Source organism: Malus domestica, chromosome 15, assembly GCF_042453785.1.
Source record: "Malus domestica chromosome 15, GDT2T_hap1".
Taxonomy (NCBI): domain Eukaryota; kingdom Viridiplantae; phylum Streptophyta; class Magnoliopsida; order Rosales; family Rosaceae; genus Malus; species Malus domestica.
This window is the reverse complement of record NC_091675.1, coordinates 10,843,146-10,863,822: the sequence shown is the minus strand read 5'-3', so window position 1 is coordinate 10,863,822 and position 20,677 is coordinate 10,843,146. Positions and strand designations below refer to the sequence as shown.

Genomic DNA, 20,677 nt, shown 5'->3' with positions numbered 1-20,677 from the left:
TGGTGGTCAAGACAAAGAAAAGACCAGATCACTTGAAGGATTTGCGAGTAGTGTTCGAAAGGTTGCGAAAATACAACCTCAAGATGAACCCGTTAAAATGTGCATTTGGCGTCACATCTGGAAAGTTCCTCGGCTTCATTGTCAAGCATCGTGGCATTGAAGTGGACCAATCAAAGATCAAGGCCATTCAAAGCATGCCCGAGCCAAGAAACCTGCACGAGTTGAAAAGTCTACAAGGACGGCTAGCCTTCATCAGACGCTTCATCTCCAACCTTGCAGGGCGTTGTCAACCGTTCAGTCGACTCATGAAGAAAGATGTTCCATTCGTATGGGACAAAGCATGCAACAATGCTTTTGAAAGCATAAAAAAGTAATTATGAAGTCCACTTGTCCTGGGGGCACTCGTACCAGGGAAACCGTTCATATTGTACATCGCTGCTCAAGAAAGTTCAGTTGGAGCACTCTTGGCATAGGAAAACGAATCCCAGAAAGAATGAGCGCTCTACTACCTCAGTTGAACGCTCACCGGCGCTGAGTTGAACTACTCCCCAATAGAAAAAATGTGCCTTGCCTTGATGTTTGCCATCCAAAAGCTCAAACATTACATGCATGCTTACACCATCCACTTGGTTGCTAAAGCTGACCCGGTCAAATATGTCATGTCCAAGCCAGTTTTGATAGGACGACTAGCTAAATGGGCATTGCTTCTCAATCAATACGAGATCATCTACGTCCCAGCTAAAGCCATCAAGGGACAAGCGCTAGCAGACTTCCTTGCTGACCATCCAATCCCAGCCGATTGGAAAATCTCAGACGACTTGCCTGACGAAGAGGTGTTCTACATCGACATATTTCCGACATGGACGATGTTCTTCGACGGATCTGCACGAGCGGACGGAGCGGGGGCAGGAGTAGTATTCATGTCGCCACAAAGGCAAATACTACCTTATTCATTCCAACTAAGCGAATTATGCTCCAACAACGTCGCTGAGTACCAAGCACTGATCATCGGGCTCCAAATGGCAATCAACATGGAAATCATAGGCCTTGAGATATATGGCGACTCCAAGCTCATAATCAATCAACTCTTGATTGAATATGAGGTTAGGAAAGATGATCTCGTCCCATACTTCCGGCTGGCAACGCAATTGCTACAAAGATTTGAAGCCGTAACACTAGAACACGTGCCAAGAAAAGAGAATCAAATGGCAGACGCTCTCGCCAACCTAGCCTTGAGCATAACGTTAGGAGAAGACGAAGCCACAAACGTGCCAGTCTGCCAAAGATGGGTAATCCTGCCTGTCACTGAAATGGTAGTAAGTGATACAAATGTTATTTCCATACTTCCGGTCAACGTTGAAGAATGGAGACAGCCGCTGATCAACTACTTGGAGCATGGAATACTCCCATATGATCCAAAACACCGTTCTGAAGTACGTCGACGAGCGCATCGCTTCCTCTATTACAAAGGGACACTCTACCGGCGATCTTTTGAAGGAGTACTTCTAAGATGCTTAGGCGAGGAAGAAGCCAATCAAGCCATGGAAGAAGCACACTCAGGAATATGTGGAGCGCATCAGTCCGGAGCGAAGCTTCATTTCCAGCTCAAAAGAATGGGTTACTACTGGCCAAACATGGTAAAGGACTGCCTAGAACACGCCAAAAGGTGCCAAGCCTGCCAATTTCACGCCAACTTCATACATCAACCGCCTGAACCATTACACCCTACAGCTACTTCATGGCCATTCGATGCATGGGGATTAGACGTAGTAGGACCAATTGCGCCAAAGTCATCTGCAGGAGAAGCTTACATCCTGGCTGCAACAAATTACTTCTCCAAGTGGGTTGAAGCCATATCCCTGAAGGAAGTCAAGAAGGAAACTGTCGTCCGTTTCATCAAGGAACATATCATCCACCGATATGGCGTGCCTCGCTACATTGTCACTGACAACGGAAAACAGTTCTCCAACCAACTCGTGGACGAGCTCTGCGAGAAATACAAGTTCAAGCAGCACAAATCCTCCATGTATCATGCTCTGGCCAACGGTCTTGCAGAAGCAATTAACAAGACATTGTGCAACTTCCTGAAAAAGGTAATCTGCAGAACAAAGAAAGACTGGCATGAAAGAATAGGCGAAGCACTTTGGGCATACAGGACGACATATAGAACGCCTACCCAAGCTACACCTTATTCTCTCATATATGGTGTGGAAGCTGTTCTACCGCTCGAAAGTCAAATCCCCTCGCTAAGGATGGCTCTACAAGAAGGCTTGATTGACGAAGAGAATGCAAAGTTGCGCTTTCAAGAGCTGGAAGCCCTAGATGAGAAAAGACTCGAAGCCCAGCAACACTTGGAGTGTTATCAAGCACGACTCTCCAAGGCCTTCAACAAGAAAGTTTTCCCTCGTTCTTTTCAAATGGGAGATCTCGTCCTTTCATTGCGTAGGCCTATCATCACAACTCACAAGACAAAGAGCAAGTTCACGTCAAAATGGGATGGACCATACGTAATACAAGAAGTCTACACCAATGGCGCCTACTTAATCATGGCGGAAGACAGCTTGAAGATCAGCCCTATCAATGGCAGATTCTTGAAGAGCTACTACCCTTGAAAGGCGACAACTCATGCTCTTTGTTCGCACGAGCCTAAACTGCATGAACCAAAGCTCCTGGCCTGCAAGAGCATAAACTGTGTACGGCAAAATCATCATCAAAATTACTGTTAAATTCATCACTAATTTGAACTACGTTATGGCTTGATCTCCTCTTTGGAAGGGTACGTAGGCGGCTCGAACATTCAATTTCGAGTTCAGTCATATCAAAATAAATAAATAAAATATAAAAGTTTTATTAAAGAAAGTCAATTTTATTACAAAAGAATAAATAAATAAATACATATGTTGTTATGTATTTACAAAAAAAAAAAAAACAAAAAAAAAAAAACAAAACAAAACAAATGCATTGAGAGAAATAAAGTCCGTTTTTATTTATTTTTTCTGGAAATTTTACATAAATTTGCATTATACATACTTAAAAAAAAATCAAATCAAATTTACAAGAGGGGATCTTCAAGGACGATCAGGTGCCGCCTTACCACTCGGCATAGCTCCAGAAATGAGAGGCGCCGGAGGTTGACTGTTTGAAGCCACACCACTCGGCGGAACTCCAGGAAGAAGAGGAGCCAAAGGTTGATCATTTGGAGCTTCATTACGCGGTACAGCCCCAGAAGACGAAGGCAAATGCTGCTGGAACAAACCCACAAACCTCTGATGATCAAGTAAAATCTGACCATCAGATTCCTGCATCTGGTTAATCTTCCTCTTCATGTTTGTCGCATAGCTATGTGCGAGCTTATGCAACTGTTTATTCTCCTGCTTGAGCCTTCTAATCTCCTGTTTGAGACTCATCACTTCAGCCGCCAATGATTCAACTTGACGGGTTCGAGCAAATAGGCGTTGGGCCATATTAGACACAGAACCTGCACACTGCACACTGAGAGCCAGAGAATCCTTAATAGCCAACTCATCAGACCGTTTGGAAAGTAGTCTGTTATCTCTGGGAGTGACAAGGTTTCGGGCCACCACCGCAGTGGTCATATCATTCTTCACCACCGAATCCCCAACGGTAAGAGGACCAGTAGGGGATTTGAAGGATGGGCGTCATATGTTATCTGGAGAAGACGGGACTACCTCTTCACCAAGGTTCAAATCAAAACGACGGTCGGAGGGTCCAGACATTTTCAAAGGTGTTGAAGAAAGAAGAGGTCGGACAAATCAAGATCTTAGAAGTGCAAGAAGGGAGTTTCTACAAGCGAAAATTCAAGTATGCTTTGAAACGAACTGCGTGCCTCTATAAAGATCAACACTCGATGGGATTTCAAAGATCGAAGAGGCGAGCTCAGAATTCGAAGAGGCCAATTCAAAAATCAAAGAGGCAAGCTCAGAAATCGGAGAAGCATCTTGCTTTTCCAGACGTGTTAGCACCCGTCACGCGCAAACTCAGCTTTGCGGAAATCACGGGCAATTTGTTAAAGCGCCAATCCCAGATATCGAAGAGGCGCCAGTCTTTTTCAGCCTCGTCAGCATCCGTCACGCGCAAACTCAGCTTTGCGGAAATCACGGGTAATTTGTCGAAGCGCCGATCCCAGATATCGAAGAGGCGCCAGTCTTTTTCAGCCTCGTCAACACATGTCACATGCACACTCAGCTTGACGAAAATTACGGACAATTTGTCGAAGATTTCTGATAAAGAAGAAAGCACGTGAAACCATACTGATCAATCACGCATTGGTTGCCGACACGAGTAAAAGAATAGTACCTCTACAGGTACTAAAGAATTTCCTATAACTGTCCACCTTCACCCTCCATAGCAAGGCAGACATACATAACCTTTCTTCATCTCCGAGAACCTTTCTTCATCTCCGAGAATGCCTTCCCAACGAAGCCTCTCGAGTCACTCAGTGTTTCTTATTCCTTGGGGTACCTCTGCAAATAAATGACATCAAAGCAAAAGTATCTCATATCACCAGGGTAGAAAGCAAGAGTATCTCATATCATGCGTTCTCCCTGTCCTTTCCTTTGTCCTTGTTCTTACCTACAAAGACAAGGATAAAGAAAACAATATGCCGGAACCTCCACTCAAACTCGGATGCCACATTTGCCTGGAGAACAGATAAGGCAAGTGAAAATGATACCTTGCAGCATGTGGAGACAACGTGCAGAAGAAACAAGCAGAGAAGAATGCAGTCTTCACAGTCAGCTCAGCAGAAGGAGTCCGAGCTGAGGAACTCAAGAAGCTGCCACATCTGCCTGAAGAAACAAACAGAGAAGGATGCAGCCTGCAGAGTCAGCTCAGCAGAAGGAGTCTGAGCTGAAGAACTAGAAAAGATGCTACATTCTACCAGAAGAATAGATAAGACAAGGGAAAATGATACATTGAAGCATGTGGAGACAAGCACAACAAAGCACGTGTCGATTCATCCGCTACTTCTTCAAAATCAAAAGTATCTCATATCATCAGGTTTTGCAATCACTCTGGGTGGATGACTCGTTTTGACCCTCAAATTCTTGGGTCGACTTGCTAGGCGTTGTGGGCTGCATGTGCCGTTTCACCACCCTTGAATCAAGTCCTTAAAGATCAAGTCACCAACTGAAAGAAGAGCCCATCAATCTTGAAGATCATACCGTTGACCAAACTGCTCAGGTGTGAATTAGAAAGATTGAACAAAGCAACAAGTCGTCACCTTCACCTCGTGCCTGCTTGCCATGTGTTCGAGTCAACCTTCAAGAATCAAGCATCAACGGCCCTTGAAGAAGTTTCCGGCCAAATTCAAGATCAAGCATCGACGGCCCTTGAGGAAATCACAAGTCCGATTCAAGATCAAGCGTCCACCATATTTGAATCAAATCCAGTTCAAGAATAAGCTGTGGAAAATCAACAATTGGAGGAATCCAAAAAATCCTCCAACCCAGTTCAAGATCAAAGCTGTGGAAAGTCAACAAAACGCAAAAACAAATACGTGCCGATTCATCCACTACCAAAGCCAAAGATCATCTACCACATAAAGCTCCTTGTGGTCCAATTTCAACCTTCAAGATCAAGCCTCGACAGCCCTTGAAGAAATTTCAAACAAAGTCCAAGAACAAGCCTCAACGACCCTTGAAGAAATCTCCAGCCCAATTCAAGATCAAGCCTTGATGGCCCTTGGATTGACAACTACATTAAGGGACTTCAAAACGCATCTCCTACATGTAACAAGCACATGTATACAACGCGCCTTGAAGTGGGGGCATTTGTAGACATTGAAATTTCGGTGGCATAAATGTTAGCCATTGCATTAAGATTACATTTGTAAACATTGAAATTTTGGTGAAATAAATGTTGACCATTGTATTAAAATTACGACCTTCATTCACTTCACCTACATCATATACTATGTTCACCTCCAACATCCACCAAGTTTCACCTACAACATCCACCAAGTTTCACCTACAAACATCCACCAAGTTTCACCTACAACATCCACCAAGTTTCACCTACAAACATCCACCAAGTTTCACCTACAACATCCACCAAAATTCACCTACAACATCCACCAAAACAAATGGATGGTGGTGATTCGTTCCCAAAGCCTATAAATAGGCTCATCCATCAAAGAATCAAGGAACCAATTCACAAATACATTTCTCTACTCCCAAATTGGAAGAGAATCCCCCAAATCTTTGAAGCTTTGAAACTCTAAAGCTCTCAAGGTTCCCGAAGAATCAAGAAAGCCCTATTCGTTCTTCGTTCTTCGTTCATCGTTCTTCAAAGATCAAGGCCCGACGGCCCTTAGATCAACCATCCACCAATTCAAGATCAAGCCCCAAAGGCCCTTAAAGAACTTCCACCAATTCAAGATCAAGCCCCGACGACCCTTGAAGAAAGCACCATCGTTCATCATCCGTTCATCTAAGATCAAACCCCGACGGCCCTTGGATCAACAAACATCAACAAATCCACACATCCAACCGTTCTTCAAGATCAAGCCCAAAAGCCCTTGAAGATCCGTTCATCACCGTTATTCAAGATCAAACCTTAACGACCCTTGAAGAAACACTCATCCTCAAGATCAAGCCCCAACGGCTCCTTGAAGATCCGCTCAAATCCACCTTCAAAGATCAAGCCCACGGCCCCTTGAAGAAACTTCCAACAGTTCATCCAAGATCAAACCTCGACGGCCTTTGGATCAACAAAACATCCACAAATCAACACCTTATGGAGATCGAATCAGATGATCAAATTTGAGAGAGATTGTAACCCAAAATCATCAAACACAAATATTATTTTGTGCACGTTGTTCTTGTCTCTTTCGTTTCATGAATTTTCCGTGTTCACAGATTCCTTCTGATGATTTGTAAGGGACGTCTTCAACTTTTAAAAAAAGACATTTTGGACCAAATCGGAGTTGATTTGGTCTGTCAAAAGACTAATTTTCTGAGAAGTCTGAATTTCAGTTTAAATAGAAAACCTTTTATTTTCTGTTTTATTATTTTATTATGTTTCCTAGTTTTATTCTAAGACCTTTTAGGGTTTTATTTTGTATTAGTATAAATAAGATAGGCTAAATAGCCAAAATGGTTCTTGAGATTTGCATAACTCATCACTTTGGTCCCTGAGATTCTAAATCAATAAAAGTGGTCCCTGAGATTGTCCACCATCCATCATTTTAGTCATTCCATTAAAAACTCTGTTAAATGTTCCGAAACTCTTGGCCTGAAGTTTGGGCAATTTGCAAAGTTTCGTAACTTAATCGTTTCTTAACCAAATTCGACCCATAATACATCAAAATGAAGATAGGAAAGTGTAGAATAAGATTATACCTATTTGGAAGCCCAATGGTTGCTGGATATGGCTGAAAAATAGCCTCAAAGTTGACTGATCTAAGCGAAAACTGGAAAACTCGCCGGAAACTGGGTAAACTTTAAATATTAATAACTTCTTCAATACTCAAAGAAATCAAGTGATTCAAAAATGAAAATCATACTTCTCAACGATACGAAAAGAATGGTACATTTTTCGACTGCTAGATAGCCGTGGTTTAGCCGAAAAACGGCTCGAAAGTGGATAACTCGAGACCAAGACAGCCACTTTCGAGCCGTTTTCCGGCCAAACCAAGGTGAGTTAGCAGTAAAAAAAGGAACCATTCTCTTTGTCTCATTGAGAAGTATGATTTTTGTTTTTGAATCACTTGATTTTGTTGAATATTAAAGAAATTATGAACGTTTAAAGTTTACCTCGTTTCTGGCAAGTTTTCAAGTTTTCCCTCGGATCAGTCGACTTTGAGGCTATTTTCCGGCCATTTCCGGCAACCATTGGGCTTCCAAATGGGTATGATCTTATTCTACACTTTCATATCTTCATTTTGATATATTATGGGTCAACTTTGGTTAAGAAACGATTGAGTTATGAAGTTTTGAAAATTGCCCAAACTTCTGGCCAAGAGCTCTGAGACACTTAACGGAAGTACCAAAATGATGGATGGTGGACAATCTCGATGACCACCTTTATTGATTTGGAATCTCAGGGACCAAAGTGATGAGTTATGCAAATCTTAGGGACCATTTTGGTTATTTAGCCAAAAAGATATTTAGCCATTAGGGTTAAAGGAGAAGGAGAACGCAATATTTGGAGCTTTCAAGTTTATTTTCAAGATGTTTTCTATCCATGTTCTTAATAATATTTTGTTTTATGATTATTCATAACTAGTTTCGTTTGCTAGGGCGAGGTCACGAGCCTTAGCAAGAATATGTAGTTTTTTTCAATTTACTTATGATATTATGCATGCAAGTTTTGAATTATTAATCACTGTGCTTTAAACTATCTAATTGTCTTGATGGTTGACTACCATTAGGATATTTAGAAAAGTAATTTGATTCAATTTTGGTGGAGGGTTGTTCTTGGAATTGGCGCTGGCTTCTTGTGGTTAATATGTGTAACTACTTAGGATGGACGACACATCTTAAGGGTTATATGGTTTTTCAAAAGGATTTCACAAAACTTAATGAGTCATGTTCACATTCGATCTGGATGCCACGGACGGGTTGCATGTTAGATATACGTTATATGTTGGAGGTTCCAAGTAGGGCATACTTTAGGAAAACCTAACCTTCAAAATATGCATGTGTAATTCATAAGTAATTGGAAGAACTATATAGGATTGTTAAGGTGATGGCGAAATCTTAGTGCTAAAATTTATTTTCAAAACTATTTTATTTGGTTTTTTTTACTTTCCCAATTTATTTAATTGTTTTTAATTAAATTCGTTTTTAATATTTTAGGTCATTAAATCACCTTTTTCTAAACTTTGTTTTCAAATAAATTAAGATTTGGTTTTAATATAAAGTATTCATTCAATCGCTGCGAAAAATGACATTGCTTGAGCTGCTATACTACGACAACCTCGTACTCTTGCAAGTATTTTTAAATGTTTTTATCCCTACTTTTGCAGGTGCTAAAAATCCCTATGAAGAAATTGGTACCGTTGCAGGGGATTGTTTCAAATAATTTGTGTTTATCATATTCTTAGTTAATTATTTTTGTATATATCTTTTTATTTACTTGTTGATTTTATTTTTATTTTTGTAGGCTTGTTAATTTTGAGAGCAATTCAATGATAGAGCCACCACCAGGACCACCTTTATGGGTTTCTTTCACAAAACAGGCCTTCTATGGATTTAAACCTACAATTTGTGCCCTTTGTTGTTCAAATACCCATGGAATTTTGCAATGCCCTGATAGGAAATATTTTCCAGACTATGTGAAGGAGCATATTAATATGAGGAACGAGTCACTTTGGCGTTGGAATGATCCCACTTTTGATTACTATGCTCCATATTTGAAAAAGCATCCTGGTTTTAGATGGGGAGGTACTCAACAACCTTTTGAGCAGCCTAATGTGCCACAAGATTCAAAGGAATGGTGTGTAATTCAGACACCCCAATGTGCAACGAGATATGAGTTCATGCAGGAAAACGCCAGAATTGAAGAGCAATCTACCAGTTACTCGTGTCCAATGGAGGAAAAAGCACATGCTGATCCTGAAATTCCCACAGAACCATTTATTGCCCAAGTTTATATGCCACACATACCACATCAAGAGGCTACAAAGAAACAAACGAGGCTGCCGGAATTCATCATAACTGATGTGTTGCAAGGGGTTGTTTATAGTTAATGTAGGAAGAGGAAGATCGAAGGAGAAGATCAGAGTACAAGAAATAGAGAGAGAGAGAGAAGTTTTAGAGAGAGAAGTTGTAATATTGATCTTTCTTAGTATTCAAGTAATTACAACGATGTACTTATATGAAAGACTAACTGTCTAACTAACTATCTAACTAAGTTTCACACCCTTTGGACAGATGGCATAATCCTAGCCACTGTCTATACCTTACATGCCCCCGCAAACTCATGAGGGGATGATCCAAGCATGAGGTTGAAACAATGAGACTGAAAAAGAGGAGTACTAAGACCCTTAGTTAGAATATCTGCAAACTGTTCGCGAGATGAGACAAACTGAACACAAAGTTTCGTCTGAGCAACCCTTTCACGCACAAAATGTACATCGATCTCAATGTGCTTCGTGCGTTGATGTTGGACCGGATTAAAGGACAAGGCGATAGCAGAAAGGTTGTCACAAAAGAGAACTGGAGGACGAGCAAGCTGGACATGCAGAAATTCCAATAGTTGCTGAATCCAATCAAGCTCAGCGGAGGTAGTAGACATAGCCCTGTATTCTGCTTCCGTTGAGGAACGAGAAACAGTTTGTTGTTTCTTGGAGGACCAGGAAATAGGGTTATTTCCCAAGAAGACAACCAAACCAGTAGTTGAACGGCGATCATCACCATCATATTTGCAGAATGGAGATAGAAATGTGAAAGAAGCAATATCACAAATACCTGGTGTGCACAAACTGATAGACACAGAACGAAAGTAGTCGGGAAGTGTAGAAGCCCGAGAAAATACAGAATAAGAGAATACCAGAAATCGACCAAGAATACAGCAATACACGATCAACAAAGGAAAAACAAATCACAAACCAAGAAGATGAGCGGAAGCAGTCGAAGGATCGACGAACACAGCGCAAACAACAATGGCGATTGATACCATGTTAATGTAGGAAGAGGAAGATCGAAGGAGAAGATCAGAGTACAAGAAATAAAGAGAGAGAGAAGTTTTAGAGAGAGAAGTTGTAATATTGATCTTTCTTAGTATTCAAGTAATTACAACGATGGACTTATATGAAAGACTAACTGTCTAACTAACTATCTAACTAAGTTTCACACCCTTTGGACAGATGGCATAATCCTAGCCACTGTCTATGCCTTACATTTATAACAAATCAGAATCTGGAAATTCACATGACAAAGCACATACACGGCATCAAATTTAAAGCAAATCTGGGCAGGTCCATCCAGCAGGCTACATTCTACAACGGGAAGAAGAAAAAGCTTAACAGCAGCCCAATCTTTCGTCAAGACATTCAACCTATACAAAAATTGTGGGTATTAAATACAAGATTGAAGTTAGTTCAAGGAAAACACAAGCATCGATTGAGGGGATCCTATTTGATCACAAAGATTCATTCACATAGAAGGGCAAGTACAAAGAATTCAACCACTGATAAACAACAACTCATTCCATATCTACTGTTGCCGTATGATTCTATCAAGAAGTGGTTAACTCTAAGAGAACAAGTGACGTGATCACAAACCTCATTCCAATCCGTCTAGCTATTGACGTTAACTAAAACGCTTAGTGGGAGCCAATCCAATTTTTCTAAACTCTTTTCTTTTTATTTTCGTCCATTTTATTTTCTTCCTTTTAGTCTATATCACAAAAATTAAAATAAAAAAAAAAAGAACCAGAAAACTGAAAAAAAACAAAAACAGCAATTTTTCTTTGGTAATCAGTATTTTATTCTAATTAGATTTTTAATGTGTGATCTTTGCATGTTGCATTCGGAACTGATTCGGCCTAATCTCAACTACGGGTGTGCAATCAACATTTATTCACCCCAGCACATTCATCATCCATTCTTCTACATTCATGGGATTAGGCAGTGCCGATACGAAGAAAAATATGAGTTGAGATTCGGCAATGCGTACCGTGGGGTTTGCTTGGAAGCTTCTACACTACTTGGATCCACTTACTTCACACTCTTTCCCATGAAATTAGATTAGGGATCGTTCAACAAATTTCTAAGTACACGGTTCTGCAATCGGGGATCCAAGTGTGCAAAAGGGTCCGCATATCGCAGATCAGATTTCATGCAAAATTTTGCTCAACATGCACCATCAGGAAACATGCACAAACACAAAGGAAAATTACGAGCAAGCAGAGATCATATTCATACACGGATACACAGGCCCAAAATCATACAGTTCATTATATTCAGCAATTTTAAACCAACATACGCATATAACACATTCACAGATCAAGCTAATTCCTGCTTGAAGGTAAAAAAAATAAAAAATAAAAATAAATAAAAATAAAAAGAGGGCATATATATACGGTATACCTTATAATCTCGGATCCGCAGATATTTGATATCTCCGCTCCCAATTTTGACCGTTGGATCTATGATTTTCCGTCATTCCTTCATTTTTCACGGTCTCTTCATTTACCAAAAGAGATTCCTACCACATGACACAAACATGCAAGAGAGATTAGTATCGATTTTACTCTGATTCTAAGTCACAAGAAGAAATTGAGAAGAAATGGGGGAAATGATGGCGGCATACCTCTGTGGCGTCGGAATGGTACAGGAAATCTGCCGAGAAGATGAACGAAGATGAGAGAACAGGGGCTGGGGAGGAGTTGAGATTAAGTTTGGGGGTTGTGGCTCGGATCTGAGAGTTCTAGAGAGGAAGCTTTGGTTTTGAATTCAGCAACCAAGGTTTTTATGAAAGGAAGAGCAATGAAAGAAAATTAGTGGAGGAGCGTTCGGCTCTGGGCTCGCGGTATGGCGATGGCAGACAAAGGCATGCGTATTACCTGGGTTCTCGATGAAATGGGCTGGTGCATTCTTTGTTTACGTGGGCTCTTCATGGCTTTTTGTTCGGCCATCAAATTATCAAGCAGCAAGTTTCTACTTCCAGCCCAGGTGTTGTTGTTCCTTTTCTTTTCGTTTTTGTTATTTATTCTTGTTATTTTTTATTTTTTATATATTTTTTAATCTTTTGTCGACTGTTTGTTTCTTTGATTAGTTAGTTGTTTTTGTCGGTCATTTTTCTTTATTCTTTCTTTATGTGTTTCTTTTTCCACACCTTGAGAACAGTGGCTGGGGAGGAGTCGAGATTAAGTTTAGGGGGGGAAATAGAATTTTAGATTTATAATTTTTGAGTTGAATTAAAAAATAAAAAATTTCATTTTTTTAGTTAATATCGATAGATTACTTTAACGTTATAACAAATGGACATGGTGAAAGTTAATCCCATAGTAGAATCTTTTTTATTTATTGTTGCTTAGACACTAATTCATGAGTTATACTTTGAAAATTTGCACATTCACATCAACATGGTTTATGGGGAGTGAAATTGCAACACTTACTTTTAGTCTAAGTTTAATTTTAATTTTTGTTTTAAGTAAAATGAGTTCTTGTTATAAATAAAGTAATAATTATTCCACCTGAGACTTTGCTTAGTAACCAGGCCAATCCTGCCTAATCAGTAGTGATTTTTGAGTCAAACGGTAGAGTTTTGGCATGGGGTAGGGTGGTTAGTTGGTTTCGTAGCTTTTTCAGCTCAAGTAAGTAAAGTCCTTAGGGGTGTTCTACACCTAGTGCCCTAAAGCCTTAATGGTTTGGGAGTCATTGACCTAAAACTCGCTACATGGGTTGGATCGAAAGTTTAAGTGAACCAACATTGCACGACTACTACTGTTACTAGAAAAATAAAAATATAAAAAGAGATTCGAAAAAAAAAGGAAAAAAAAAGAGAATATATATATATATATAGTTAGTTAGTACGTGTGGAATAAAAATGACGAAAAGTAAGAGTTTTAGTTAAGTCTCATTAACTATGTTGATTCACTTTACACCAAAGGAAGTTCATGAATTCTTTTCTAATTGATTATAAATGGCTTAGACTCTGGTGCGATTCGTTGGAACTTTTGGAAAGATGTTGATAGCGATTTTACCACTTGTAAAACAAAGGGTTAAACCATAGAAAATTCTTGCAAGAGAACAAGTGTTGTAGTATAGAATGGCTCAAGCAAGGTCGATCTCCTCAGGGACTGGTATAAACAATTTATGAGCTTTTGTGTATTTAACTTAGTTAACTCTAAGAACTACACTAATTCAACAAAACTAAATATTATTGGATGTGAATTAAACAAATATCTAAAATGGGAGTTTGCTTATAGGAACGATGATTCAACTTAACAAAACAATTAAAAATATAAACTCAAGATAATACAATTAATTTAAGAAAATTAGATTGACAATATGCTAGAGTTCAACCTTTACCAACACTCCTACGTAGCTCTTCCAATTGCTTAAATAATTGAAAATACCTATTCTTTGAAGGTTGGAGTTTCCTTATGTATGTTTTACTTGTGACATTCAAGCTAAAACGCATACCACTACATGCAATTTATCCATGACATTTGGATTAAATATAAACATGAATGATTCATTAATCTTGATGAAAATCCTTTTGTTAAACCATGTAATCCCTAAGAGTATGATATTTACCTTAGGAGAAATTACAATCCTCAATCATAAGAAGCATAACCAATTTTAACGTGACATTCGTTCAAAATTGCATCTAATGACTTTTCTAAACATCCTAATGGTGATCAAGCATCAAGACACATAGATAGTTTAATTTAGAGATTAAAAATATCAAAGCAAGCATTTAACAACACTTAAGCAATTGAAAGAGAAATCTACGTAATCATGTTGCGGCTCATGGCCTCACTCTAGCAAAATAAATTAGTTACACATACTTGTATTAATACATAAGAAATTATCCATAAAAAAATAACAAAGAAAGAAGACACCCGTTTTTGCAAGACGAGCTCTCCGTTCCTTTTGCTCTCTGCTCCTCACTTCCTTTCCTCTGCCTTTCTGCTTCTTCCTCCGCACCGCACTCTTCTGTTTTTCCCCTTTTATTTTCTATTGTGCTCTTCTCTCTCCTGCTGCCAGTCTGCCCTCTCTCCTCTCTGCGCTGTCTTTCTGCTCCATTTGCTTTTATTCTTTCTGTTCGCATGCCATCCCTTCTTCTCTCCACTCTGTCGGTCTCTCTGTCCCGCCACTTCTTCTTATCTTTCTTTTTTTTTTCTTTTTCCTTCCACTCCTTCCTGTCTTCTGCCTTTTAATTTTTAATTATTATTTTTATTTCTTTTCTTTCTATCTGTTATGCGCATGCCATTTCTTCCTGTGTGCCATCCTCTCTGTCATCCTTTGTCCGTGTCTTCTCTTTTCTTCTTTTTAATTGAAATTGATCTTAAAATAAATTTAACTGCACATTAACACAAGGTAAGGTAAAATACCACAATTTTAACACAAAAACATCACAAAGACTTTAGAAATGGATAGTATAAATGCATGAAATATATGAGTGATCAGATGTTCTAATTTTTAACGTCTTCTATGGATTGCAACTTGAAAGTGAAATTTTGTCTTAGTTGAGTTTTAATAAAGTTTTTAAGTTTGTTAGCTTTTATTTTTGTTTTCTAGTTTTATTTTGCTTGAGGACAAGCAAAAAGCTAAGTTTAGGGGTATTTTGATAGTCAATATTATACCCTATACTTTACCCTAATCTTAGTATTAATTTATTGGTTATTTTGGTAAAATTTTGATACTTTGTTATGTATTTTCAATGTTAGACATTCGACTTCCTCTGGACCAAAAAGTAACCAAACGGATGAATTTTGGAGTGATCCCAATTGGAGATTGTTCGTGAGTCTTTCAAGATGATTGTATCAGAATTCCAGATTTTTCTACCAAGTCATTTGACCATGACAATGAAATTAAGGCCCAACGCACAACTTTCCCATATTAACATTTCTAGACATTTTGGGTATGTTGGAGGTCAAGATGTCATATTTTGAAGAATATTCCTTCTGATAATTTTTAGGGGACGTCTTCAGATTTAAAAAGAAACATTTTGAGACCAAATCAGAGTTAATTTGGTCCGTCAAAAGACTAATTTTCTGAGAAGTCCGAATTTCAGTTTAAATAGGAAACCTTTTATTTTCTGTTTTATTATTTTATTATGTTTCCTAGTTTTATTCTAAGACCTTTTAGGGTTTTATTTTTCATTAGTATAAATAAGATATTTAGCCATTAGGGTTAAAGGAGGAGGAGAACGTACTATTTTGGAGCTTTCAGGTTTATTTTCAGGATGTTTTCCATCTATGTCCTTAATAATATTTTGTTTTATGATTATTCGTAACTAGTTTCGTTTGTTAGGGCGAGGCCACGAGCCTTAGCAAGAATATGTAGTTTCTTTTTAATTTACTTATGATATTATGCATGCAAGTTTTGAATTATTAATCAATGTGCTTTAAAGTATCTAATTGTCTCGATGATTGGCCACCATTAGGATATTTAGAAAAGTAATTTGATGCAATTCTGGCTGAGGGTTGTCCCTGGAATTGGCACTGGCTTCTTGTGGTTAATATGTGTAACTACTTAGGATGGACAACACGCCTTAAGGGTTGTATGGTTTTTCAAAGAATTTCACAAAACTTAATGAGTCTTGCATGTTCACATTCGATCTGGACGCCACGGACGGGTTGCATGTTAGATATACGTTCTATGTTGGAGGTTCCAAGTAGGGCATACTTTAGGAAAACCTAACCTTCAAAATATGCATGTGTAATTCATAAGTAATTGGAAGAACTACGTAGGATTGTTGTTAAGGTGACGGCGAAACCCTATTGCTTAAATTTATTTTCAAAACTATTTTCTTTGGTTTACTTTACTTTCCCAATTTATTTAATTGTTTTTAATTAAATTCGTTTTTAATAATTTAGGTCATTAAATCACCTTTTTCTAAACTTTGTTTTCAAATAATTAATTAAGATTTGGTTTTAATATAAATTATTGATTCAATCCCTACAGAAAACGACCTTGCTTGAGCTGCTATACTACGACAATCTTGTACTCTTGCAAGTATTTTTAAGTGTTTTTATCCCTACTTTTGCAGGTGGTAAAAAATCCCTATCAACCATTCCAATAATTGAAATAATAATTTACGGACGATATTTTTAACTATTAACAATGAAGGTAATATAAAATTTGCTAAGTATTATTGGGTTATGAGAACTGTTAAAAGACAATATTCTTGGATTATTTAACTCAGAATGCAAAGTATTAACATAATATATATAATGGACCATGAAATTTAAAGTGGCTAAGGAAAACTTCCCAATGGGTCACCAATCATGGGATTGCTCTCGCGCGCTACTCGCTTAACTTCAGAGTTCCGATGGAACTCGAAACCAGTGAGCTCCTAAAAGGTATCGTGCTAGGTAGGGATGAGAATATAAGGATCACTCTTCTGGGCGATGTGGGATCTTACAATTAACCATTACAAATCTCTTTTATTTTTTATTTTTTTTATTATTGTTTTTATCAAATTGTCAAATATCTTTGAATCTAAACTAATATAATATTGTGGCTAATATGCATTTGGTTCTCACATGTTCTCAAAATGAGAACCTTAAAAGAGTAAGACTATAAGACGCTATCTTGAATGTGCACACGTGTCATATAAATTTGTCTTCTCAAATCAAAGAAAAACACTTAAAACTAATATTATTGTCACAATAGCACTACCAATTACATATATGATTATCTTGTTTTCAAGTAAGGAAATCTTTAAGAGAAGGGATCCTCACTTTATTTTATTTTATTTATAAAAATAGGGATTAATTGTGGGATCCACATAACATCGAACTATAATAATCCGAACCGTCTATTTTTCAAGTTACACCCCATAGATCATCCTTGTAAAATATTAGCTAAATCGGAAATATTTAAGACATCTAATTGTGTTCAAAGAAATTAACGAATACTTTGTTTTATAAGAAACCGTGAAATTTTATCTTGATAATTAAATAGGCAAATGATTTCGGATTGATTTGAATTTTTGCAAGGATGAAAAATGAATCGAGACTTACAAAATAAACGGTTCGGATCGTTAAAGTTCGATGTGAAGTGAACCTCACACCTAATCCCTATTTAAAAAAAAAATAGAAACCCCTTTGCATAAAAGACCTGTTCAAGTAATACACCGTTCATCCGCTAGATTATTATGTACTGTCATCAGTTGAAAAATAGAATCTCTCCTTCTCCAAACCGATCATATACGCTGCTATTATTATTATTATTATTATTATATATTTGCCAAATGGACTTTCATGTACCAGTAAAGCCTGAAAAGTATGGTCATGCTCATGAAGAGATTTTTCAATGTGATCGGTACACAGGATGGTACACCACATGTCATTAACAAATGATAGGACATGTGTGCTAAAAAATTAATAACTTAAAAAATAAAATTTTCCATCATTTATATTAAAATATGTGATGTACCACTTCTGTTTTCGTAAAGATTGATTCGTCATGAAATAGAATCAAAAGAGCTGGTCTTTTGCATGAAAACTTGACTTTTTTTTTTTGGCGAACGCATGAAAACTTGACTTTCTTGTTCTAACTTAGACATCATCTTAAATTGTGACACATTAATGGAATGAGACCTTACATAGACTTATATGTAAGTTGAGTTATTCCCTATATTACCAATTATTTTTAGTTTTATAAAAGAACCTTAACTTCTTCATGGTATCAGAGTAGATTGTCCCACGTGTGAAGTCAAACAGTCACACACGTTCCACGTCATCCCGTTGTGTTATCCATGTGTTATGCTTGAAAATTCGCCACATGTGAAGGAGCGTGTTGAGAATGAGACACATATTGATGGAAGGAGAAACTTTGCATAAACTTATAAGTTAAGCTACACCCTACATTGCCAATTAATTTTATAGTGGAACGTCAACTTCTTCACAAACATATATTAAGTTTAGTGAGTTGTGTCTATCGATTGAAAGTTCAAACCAAACAAAGTGTTAATTGAGTTTAGACGTATGTATTTGTACTTTAGTTTATCATTACATGTCGTTTCAATGAAAAAATATAATATTGTTATAAAAATGTAAAAGTTATAGAGAGATAACCTTTATTCGGGACAGGAACGAAGCAGTTGCAGAGTATTATACCAACACAAGATGTTGCAGAGGAAGTAATGTATATTATTACTATTAGATATTTTTCTCTTCCTTTTCTCTCTGCTTAGTTGAACATTCGTAAAGCTCTATTTATAGAGCATCACCATGGAAACAAACAAAAACACTATTAAGCATATGATATGTCTACTGTATGCATGTGGGCATACATTATTATACTATTTACAACACTCCCCCTTGGATGCCCACATATCAACATCAGTTGCCTCATTAAAACCTTGCTTGGAAAAACCCTGTGGGAAAAAAAAAACCATAGCGAAGGAAAAAGAGTACAACTTTATCCGGATGGTATTGAGCATGCTTATGTTGCCTCGTTAAAACCTTGATAGGAAAAACCCAGTGGGAAAAATCCTAAGCGAAGGAAAAAGAGTACAACATGCATGTATCATGGATGCTCCCCCTGAATTGGATCTCCCCCTGATTCTGCATTCTTTAAATTTGTAAGCCGACGTAATCCGATTCCCTGCACCAGTTTCTGAAATATGCACTTTGGTAGAGACTTGGTGAACAAGTCTGCTAAATTTTCATTGGAACGGATTTGTCTGACTTCAATAACTTTAGCCTTCTGAAGCTCATGTGCGCTGAAAAATCTTGGAGATATGTGTTTAGTCTTATCACCTTTGATAAATCCTTCCTTCATCTGGGCGACACAGGCTGCATTATCTTCGTGGATGACAGTTGGAGTGTCTGTCTTTGAAGGTAGACCACATGAATTCCGGATGTGATGGATCATTGATCTTAACCAAGAACATTCACGACTTGCTTCATGTAGAGCAATTATTTCCGAATGATTGGAAGATGTTGCAACTAGCGTTTGCTTCGTTGATCGCCATGAAATTGCAGTATCTCCATTAGTGAACACATATCCATTTTGTGAGCGGGCCTTATGCGAATCAGAGAGAAAACCAGCATCGGCGTATCCAACAAGGATTTGTTCATTTGTGGGCTTGTCTGAGTAGAAAAGACCCATATCTGTTGTCCCACGAAGGTATCGTAGAACATCTTTGACTCCCTTCCAATGACGAATTGTTGGAGCAGAGCTGTACCTGGCTAACAAGTTAACTGAAAAAGCTATATCTGGTCTAGTACATTGTGCTAAATACAATAAAGCACCTATTACGCTCAAATATGGTACTTCTGGACCAAGGACCAGTTCATCATCTTCTTTTGGACGGAATGGATCTTTCTTAACGTCTAAAGAACGAACGACCATTGGGGTGCTAAGTGGATAAGCCTTGTCCATGCCAAATCGCTTCAGTATTTTTTCAATGTAAGCTGATTGATGGACCAAAATTCCATTAACACAATGCTCGATCTGCAGGCCTAGACAATATTTGGTTTTCCCAAGGTCTTTCATTTCAAATTCACTTTTCAGATATTCAGCAGTTTTATGGAGCTCTTCAGAAGTCCCAACTAAGTTCATATCATCAACATATACTGCCACTATAGCAAATCCAGAGTTGGATTTCTTAATGAACACACAAGGGCAGATGACATTGTTGATATATCATTCTCTAATCAAATACTCACTAAAACGATTATACCACATTCGCCCAGATTGTTTCAGCCCATATAGTGATCGCCTTAATTTGATTGAGAACATACCCTGTGGTTTGTTTGTTGCTTCAGGCAACTTAAGTCCTTCTGGGACTTTCATATATATGTCAGTATCTAAATCTCCATATAGATACGCGGTGATGACATCCATAAGTTGCATGTCAAGTTTTTCTGAAATCACCAAACTTATTAAGTAACGGAACGTAATTGTGTCCATTACAGGAGAGTATGTCTCCTCATAATCAATTCCAGGTCTTTGTGAAAAGCCTTGTGCAACGAGTCGTGCTTTGTATCTAGCAATCTCGTTTTTCTCATTGCGTTTCCTTGT

The 20,677-nt window shown here is 38.0% G+C and overlaps 1 long non-coding RNA gene across 2 annotated transcripts; it reads right to left on the bottom strand.

Annotated features, from left to right (window-relative positions):
• Positions 1–10,709: 10,709 nt before the first annotated feature.
• Positions 10,710–14,861, bottom strand: LOC103431368 (uncharacterized). 2 transcript variants are annotated; one of them, XR_011575761.1, is made up of 3 exons: positions 12,279–14,861; positions 11,643–12,173; positions 10,710–11,022 (listed from the first exon to the last, which is right to left on the bottom strand). It is a non-coding gene; the product is annotated as an uncharacterized lncRNA (long non-coding RNA). The 2 variants fall into 2 exon arrangements; XR_528868.4 differs by having other exon boundaries at positions 12,056–12,173.
• Positions 14,862–20,677: the final 5,816 nt, after the last annotated feature.